Below are 8648 nucleotides of genomic sequence, written 5' to 3' on the forward strand. Positions count from 1 at the left end.
ATAAGACTCAGGATTCGTTCTGTCTGTGAGAAGCTGCATCTTTGGACCTTCAAATGACATGCAAAGAGATCAAAGATCATCAATAAATTCTTTTTGTAAATGAATGCGGCAGTGAGGCTGTCATTATAATCTGAGGCTAGGACCTGCATGGTGGTTATCACACACACACACACACACACCCAAAAAAATGTCTAGATTATGACCCAGTAGTCGCACAAGCTTACTGCCTCGCCGAGAGCCAGGTTCAAGCCAGGGAAAGTGAGTCCATTGCTGTCAAAATGAAAGGGCAGGAGAAATTTCCTGACATTTAGGAACCGTCGGTGAACAGCTTGCCTTCAAAACGGGACAAAGTTAATTTAATTCTCACTTAGCAATAGAACATTGGGGCTCAAGTGTTGTAGGTCAAGGATTACCTGTGCCTCCTTTTTAGCTAAGGCACGCCTGGGGACAAATAACGCTCTTGCTGAAAACTCGAGCAAAATCAGAGACCCGATTCCTTGTCTTTTATTCTGAATCACAGCTTTTTGGCTGTGTGTGCGGCTTTGGCTTCCCTCCTCCCCTCAAGTTGCTGCACTCATTTCTATCTTTGGAAGACTTGGCAATGGCCGCCTACGCCTTATTTTCCTCCCCAAATTAGTAATTATGTGCAGTTGGCTTTGTCATACTTGGCCCTGAAATCATCATCTTTTTTAAAAAAAATTGTTTCTGCAAAAATAAATTCTTGGTCTGTGTCTCTTGTTTCATCCATTGTTTGTCTAGTGACATTTGTTTAGACCTCTTACAAGGATGTATATTTGGAGGATTTTTTTGAAAAGTAATTAAAGTCTGGCATCAATGGAAACAACGAGAGAAACATGTAATAACTAAAGTGGCGTTCTATTTGGTCAGTGTTAAATCGTTGCCTGCTTGGCATGGACTAAAGCATAGAGTGCCACCGAGTGATTAATTTGGTTTTGGCTTAGTTTATAGCTTTGTTTACGAAACCACAATTGCCTGGCATCAGAGATGGTAACAAACTATAAACTATGATTTACAAGCCATCAATGCTTTCCGGATGATGCCTTCCCAACTATTGAACTTCAACTCCCAGAATTCTCAGTGACAGGACTGGAAGGCACCAAATGATACCTCCTGAGGTTGGCTGTTCATCAGGTTTTACAGCAGGGGTCTTCAAACTTGCCCCTTTTATGACTTGAGGACTTCAACTCCCAGAATTCCTCAGCCAGCATGCCTGGCTGAGAAATTCTGGGAGCTGAACTCCACATCATAAAAGGGCCAACTTTGAAGACCCCTGTTTTACAGCATTCTTTTTAGACTCCAGGTAGTCCTTGATTTAACAGCCACCCACCTGAGTGGAATTTTCCTCCAATGGGATTTTCCCATGTATTTTACCAGGAAACATAGATAGGGCAGCCTAGAAAAGTAAGTGCCCTCCTAACCATACCCAAGCACTCCGAGTTTGTTGGCAATGTCCATATTGCTCTTGAGTTCATGGTGACCTAACTCTAACCCTAAGTGGAATTTTCCTCCTATGGGATTTTTCCATGTATTCTACCACGGAAGATAGATAGAGCAGGCTAGAAAAGTCAATGCCTTTGTGAAACCATACCAAAGCACTCCGAATTTGTTGGCGATGTCCATTTTGCTCTATGAGTTCATGGTGACATAACCCTACCTAACCCATAGGGTCCCTTCCAGCCCTAGGATTCTATGACTATCAATAGGGTTTCAAAAGTTGTGTGCATTGTTGCTATCCAGCCCAACACTGCCCCCTGCTGGCGATCACTGGTAGGAAAAAGCATTGCAAATCAGACCTAGCATGAAATCTAAAATCTGCATGCTTTGAAGCATTAAATTAAATGAAGCAGGATTTACCCAATTCCATAGCATATTGAACCCCAGAATTAACACTTGGCAGTGCAAAACCAAGTCACGAGACAAGTCCACCCCATTGCGGCATTATTCCCTGCAAACAGAAAAGTAGCACAACAAGATAAAAAGGGAACTGGAAGTTATCTTTTTGTTATGCTGGCAATAAGTAAGACCCAGCCGACTTTGGTTAGCTTAGAGCTCAGAATGTTGTATGAATCGCCTTGTATGATCGCGTGAAGTACTAATACCACTTTACAATGCCTTGGTAAGGCCACACCTGGAATACTGCATCCAGTTTTGGTCACCACAATGTAAAAAAGATGTCGAGACTCTAGAAAGGGTACAGAGAAGAGCAACAAAGATGATTAGAGGGCTGGAGGCTAAAACATATAGGGAACGGTTGCTGGAATTGGGTATGCGTAGTTTAATGAAGAGAAGGGTGAGGGGTGACATGATAGCAGTCTTCTAATATCTCAGGGGCTGCCCCAAAGAAGAGGGAGTCAAGCTATTCTCCAAAGCACCTGAAGGCAGGACAAGAAGCAACGGATGGAAACTAGTCAAGGAGAGAAGCAACCTAGAACTAAGGAGAAACTTCCTGACAGTTAGAACAATTAACCAGTGGAACAACCTGCCTCCAGAGGTGGTGAATGCTCCAACACTGGAAGTTTTTAAGAAGAGACTGGACAGCCATTTGTCTGAAATGGTATAGGGTTTCCTGACTGAGCAGAGGGTTGGACTAGATGACCTCCAAGGTCCCTTCCAACTACTACTACTTCTTCTTCTTCTTCTTCTTCTTCTTCTTCTTCTTCTTCTTCTTCTTATTATTATTATTATTATTATTATTATTATTATTATTATTATTATTATTATTATTATTATTATTATTATTATTATTATTATTATTATTATAAAACTCCAGCCACCATGCCACAAGCAAATCAGAACAATGTCAACACCAAATAATAATACGAAGCCAACATGAAGCAGGTTGAAATAAACGTTTGATTTTAAAATTCAAAAAAGCCTTAAGGCATGTCCCAAATTTTGGACACATTCTGTAAGTTAGCCCATTTGAGGGGTTCAAAAATGGTTACCCTACGATGCACTGTTTTGCCCAGGCAAAAGTTACCGGAATCAGAGTTTTAGTAGCATATTGGTAAAAATAAGCAAATGAAAGGAATGCTACGCTACCTTTTTTAACCCTGGCAATTTTTAAGAGGCGTGGACTTCAATTCCCAGAACTTTTTTTGTTTTGTTTTTTGGTCCATGTTGAAAGTCGTGGTTCAAACCCGAGTCGCTATAGCAACTTGACAATGAGATGAGACACGCTCGGTAAAGCCTCCCAGTATTATATCCTGAAAAATAAAATCCGATCACAATACGAAGTGACTAAGAGCTGAGCTAAAATGAAACGTGGTGGATGTTGCTACCTGCCAATTAGAAGGCACGGAGAGGAAAAGTAATCACTGCCTCTTAAGGCCAACACACCATGTTCTTGCACGGATCAGCTCTTTATATAACAGCGACCACATTGTTTTAAAGGGAGAGGGGGGTGTGAGCAATAAAACATGCCATGTGGGAGGTATTAGTAAGTCTGGAACAAACTTTCCCAGGATAGATGACTTCCCTTCTCCAGGACGTGATTAGTCTGGAATGATTATGAACACTAAAAGTAGAAGACCTCCACGGCCCTTTCCAACACTATTCTTCTATGTTCTAAGTCAGGGGTCTTCAAACTTGGCCCTTTTATGACTTGTGGACTTCAATTCCCAGAATTCCTCAGCCAGCTTGTCTGGCTGAGGAATTCTGGGAGTTGAAGTCCACAAGTCATAAAAGGGCCAAGTTTGAAGACCCCTGTTCTAAGTACTTCAGTCTTCAGTTCCCATGCTCCTTAGCAGCAAAGCCAACCCTGAAAGACTCTGACTTTGTACAGGTAATGCTCCACTTAACAACAGTCCATTTAGCGACCGTTCGACGTTACAAGGGCACTGAAAAAAGTGACGTGGGACCATTTTGCACACGAAACGACCATCGCAGCATCCCCCGGGGTCACGTGATTTACGTTCGGATGTTGGACAGTTGGTTCATATTTATGACGGTCGTAGTGTCCCGGGGTCAGGTGATCCCCTCTTGTGACCTGATGAGCAAAGTCAGTGGGGGAAGCCACTTAACAACCGTGTGACTAATTTAAGAACTGCAGTGATTCGCTTAACGAACGGGGCGAGAAAAGTCGTAAAACGGGGGGCACAACTCAGTGAACAAATTTCTCACTTAGCGACAGAAATTCTATCCGTACAGAACGCTCAGGAGGCCACCCTGCCCACCCACGGCATGCGAAACTTCAAGGGAAACTTCCGGTAAACTTCAACCCCCATGGCAGGTGGTGGTAGATGGTACCCCAGTGACACCAAAATTATCCACCTAATTCCTAGAGTGGTCCACTTCTCTTCACCCGCCATTGATAGGACCTTTTTAAGGCAACCTGGCTCCCAACGACAAGAATCCCTGTGATTCCCAACATCCTCAGCTCATCGTTTTGTACCTCCGGCTCTTTCTTGCCCTAGGATTCCCCAGTCGTATCCAATCAAGCACTAACCAGGCCCTGCAAAAACAAAATGCATGAAAGGAAGACATCTTCCAAGGCAGGGGTGTCAAACTCAATTTCATTGAGGGCCGCATCAGCATTGCAGTTGCCCTCAGGGGGCCGGATGGGTATGGCCAGGATGGGTGTGGCCTACTGGATGGGCGTGGCTACAGTGCGTATGGCCTACTGGGTGGGCATGGCCAGCTCTACATCATTCGGATCAAGGGTGCCTATGGCGGCCTGGGCAGGAGTGGGACAGATCTGAGGGTCTCTGGCAGAAGGGGGGTCTCTAGGCCAGGGCCAAGGCAGCGGGGGCTGTTCCCTCACTGTTTCCAGGATGGCTTTGCGGGCCGCATGAAACCACTTCGTGGGCCGGATTCGGCCCCCGGGCCTTGTGTTTGACATGTCTGTTCCAAGGTAGCCACAGTTCCTAGGGACTACCTGAAGTCACCCATTCAAGTTCTCTTTTTTATTATTGAAAAGTTTTACAAAATTTTTAATAATAACCCCCCTTCCCCATCAACCGTCCCCCCTTCTCTCCCCCCCCCAGACTTCCCAAAGCAGAATACAGGGTATTACATATAGCAATCTTATGCAAGCATATGCTAAATATCTAGTACAACGTTAACAAACCTTCCACCCTTTAACTCCCTTATAACAAAACTAAAGTAATTATAATATTTCTATAATTATTAAAATTATTCATATGCTATTTGAAACTTTTTAGTCCCATATTTGTTCTGACCCATTCAAGTTCTCTTGACCACAAGATGTGTCGGACTCCAAGGCAGAGCAGACTAAGAAGCCAAGGCCAGATAGGGTTAGGACTACTTTTCTTGTGACAGCCATGCTAACCCTGCTAGCTTCCCCCTCCCTCCTTTTTTTCTTCGGGGGGGTCATGTTTGAGGTGATTTCTTGGCCTGGACTCAAGCCCCGCTTATCTGCTGTCGACTCAGTAGTAGCTCTTTCTCCTTTCCTCCGAAGCCATTCCCTCTGACCCTTGACTCTTTAGAGCTCTTCCTAGCCTCTCCTCCCTCTGACTTGGTAGCAACCTGTCCTCCAGGCCATTCCTTCTGCCATCTGTAATACAGAAGTTTTCTTTTAGATTTTTTTCAAATTTATTTTGTAATTTTTGTATTTTCCAGCCTAACCTGCAGTCCTAGATTTTCCTGGTGGCTTGCCATGTCTGACTTCTTTCAGCTGTTCACGATCAGCTCCCAGTTCGCTGGGAGAGATTGGACTCAGAGAGCTCAACCATCCAGACAGGCCGCTAGATCACGGAAGAGGGCTCAGCGGACTGTTTATCCCAAATTTATTTCCTACGCATCCTCCATTAAAAAAAAAGCATTCCCATATGGATCTGGACCCGAGCAATCTTTTGCTCCGCTTCTTCCAAGCACAATGAAGCAAACGGATCGATAGTGCACGGGGGATTTCAAAGCAACCCCCTCCATTTTTTTTCCCCTGCCAGTGGCAATCAATAATTAAATTCTGGGGACAATGACAAATTGTTTGGGACTGCAGATTAATGGGAGGTTGTGCAGTAAACAAAACATTCACGTCCCTAGAGCGAGCGTGCGAAGGGAGCTGCGGATAGGCTGAGGCGCTGATGTGACCCAGTGTGGGGGCTATTCAGAAATGGCACGGTGATGGAGTCACACACACTTTTAGCTATCGTTGTATGAATTGTGGGCCCCTTCTCCTGCAGCTGAAGAATCTAGGGCAAAGCTTTGTTTGGGGTGGATTAAAGCTCTCGATCTGTAATCCCTTTGTGTGCTAGACTCTGGAAAGGGATTTGGAGATACATTGCTCAAGTGGGATCTAGGTAATCAGGCTGGAAGATTACAATAAAATCTTCCAGAATGGGACACACTCTATTTTTCTTCTGGAACAGAAGTACTAGTGATTGTACAATGATCTGGTTCCCAAACTGGTAAGAGGGCGAGATTAGGAGATTGGGGGTGGGAAGGAGGGGGGAGAAGAAAGGGCATCACACCATGCGTCTCTTTTGTACTTCCATCACAACATCACACACGGTATGACACGCTTTCATCCTTTGGATCCTGGTGGACGTGCCTGCAAATTGTGTTAAACTTTGGGTTTGCTCAGCCGTACTCCATTCAATAATTTATGATAGTTATGCCTGGATTACATTTCTCCCCCCAAAAAAGCATATCATGAATTGGTCTCAGCTTAGTGCACCAGAAGTATTCCATCACCGTGATTGTAAAACCCAGTTTATGGCTTGGAACATTGTGGAACCTAGCCAATTGTAGCTTATTCGGTTCTGCCGAATTTACAGACTTGTGGCTTCCTGCAGCATATGAAACCAAGTTCTTCCTAGCCTGGAGACCTCTAGTGCTGGAAAATTACCTGTGGCCTTTACGTTAAGAAATTATGGGTGTTGTAGTCCAGTACAGCATAACCTGCAAGCTAAGGAAAGACTACATCAGTAAGTTTTTTTGATATTATTCTGAGGGTTGTTTTTTTTTTTTACTATTCTAATGGCTGTCTTCACACAACATGTTAAGGCCTAGCTTATATTATTTCATCAAGGTTCGTTGAATAAATAAACCACTAATAGTTAGCTCAACAAAACTGACTGACATGGGGCCTGTTTACCAGGCTTCAATCACTTCCCTGGCTACTTTTGTCCCTGCTCGGCCAGCAATCTTAGTAGCTGCAAAACTGAATGTGTGTCCTTTTTCACTGCTGTGTGAGGCTACTGATGAGTTCGAGTCTCCTCATCTGACCGCTTGCTATTATGATAGATCTAATATGATGGTCCACTCCAGACACCCGATTTGTAAAGGGCCCCTGGAGATTTCCCTGACAACTTACAGACAATTCTGTCTTTTGTGCATCCCAGGAATATGGAAAAAGCCTAAAACACATCCGGATGACGAGGCTCATTCATTCTCTAAAAATGATATCTGATGAAAGACAAGGATTTATATTTCTCTGTCTTAGGAACCTTATCAACAACTACTCAAAATCTGGGGAAAAAATCTCAAAATGAAGACTGCTCATTCATTGCACTATACTTGTGTGTGGGTTTAGCTTAGCATGTGGTGCAAATGCAATCAATCGGGCGTTATATAACAAAACTACTTCTGCACAACATTGCTTTACAACAATAAACTCACTGGCCTGGTTCATCCATTTTACTGAGCTATAACAAGGCTCTTTGATGTAGCATGTTCTGTTAACCTAACCAATAGGAACCTGGTGTACAATCATGTATGAATTTACCTCCAGCCCTAAATTTGGGGATAAATACTTTTTCATGCCTGAAGAATAAAAAAAAATGAGCATTAAATAACTTGAGGTGCATTCACTGAGTAGGCTGCATTAGCCAAATGGCTAATCCCGGTTGAGTTTAATCTCAACTGTTATTTATCAATTTAGGGAAGTAGCGTGTCTTGGGGGGCTCCCAGCTCTGAAGCTGGCTTTTGGTTGAATGGATTGTATAAAATCAGAAAACAAGTCAATACACTAACTGGGTTAAACATGTTGGTGTTTCTCAACCTTTCTCAACCTTGACAACTTTAAGATGCGTGGACTTCGACTCCCAGATTTTTCCCAGGCTGGTTGGGAAATTCTGGGAATTGAAATCTACACGTCTTAAAGCACGTTGGCTGGGGAATTCTGGGAATTGCAGTCTACACGTCTTAAAGCACGTTGGCTGGGGAATTTTGGGAATTGCAGTCTACACGTCTTAAAGCACATTGGCTGGGGAATTTTGGGAATTGCAGTCCACACGTCTTAAAGCAGGCTGGCTGGGGGATTCTGGGAGTCGAAGTCTTAAAATTCTCACGGTTGAGGCTGGCCTAGCACTTCATTGCCCTTCCCAGGCCTTTTCCACCGGGGACCTTGCTTTCTTCTCTCCCCAAAGAACAGCCGGGATCGGGTTGAGCCCTCCTCACCCAACAGGCCAGCGCGAATGTTCGGGTGCCAACCGGGACGGGCGGGGGTTAAGCCTGGGGGGGGGGAGGCGCAACACCTGTGGGCGTGACCGTGGAGACACCCGTCTCGACCAATCAGAGCCGTCGGCCGAACAGGTGTTCTCTGGCGTCACGGGCTTCCGGAGGGGGGGGTTTGGAGGAGCCGGCCGCCCCTCCGCCGCCGCCGCCGCCGCCGGCTTTGCGAGCTTCCCGCGTCCGCGCGATGTTTGGCCGGCGCTCCGGCGGCG

This window comes from Vipera ursinii (genome assembly GCF_947247035.1).
Source record: "Vipera ursinii genome assembly, chromosome: 14".
Lineage (NCBI taxonomy): Eukaryota > Metazoa > Chordata > Lepidosauria > Squamata > Viperidae > Vipera > Vipera ursinii.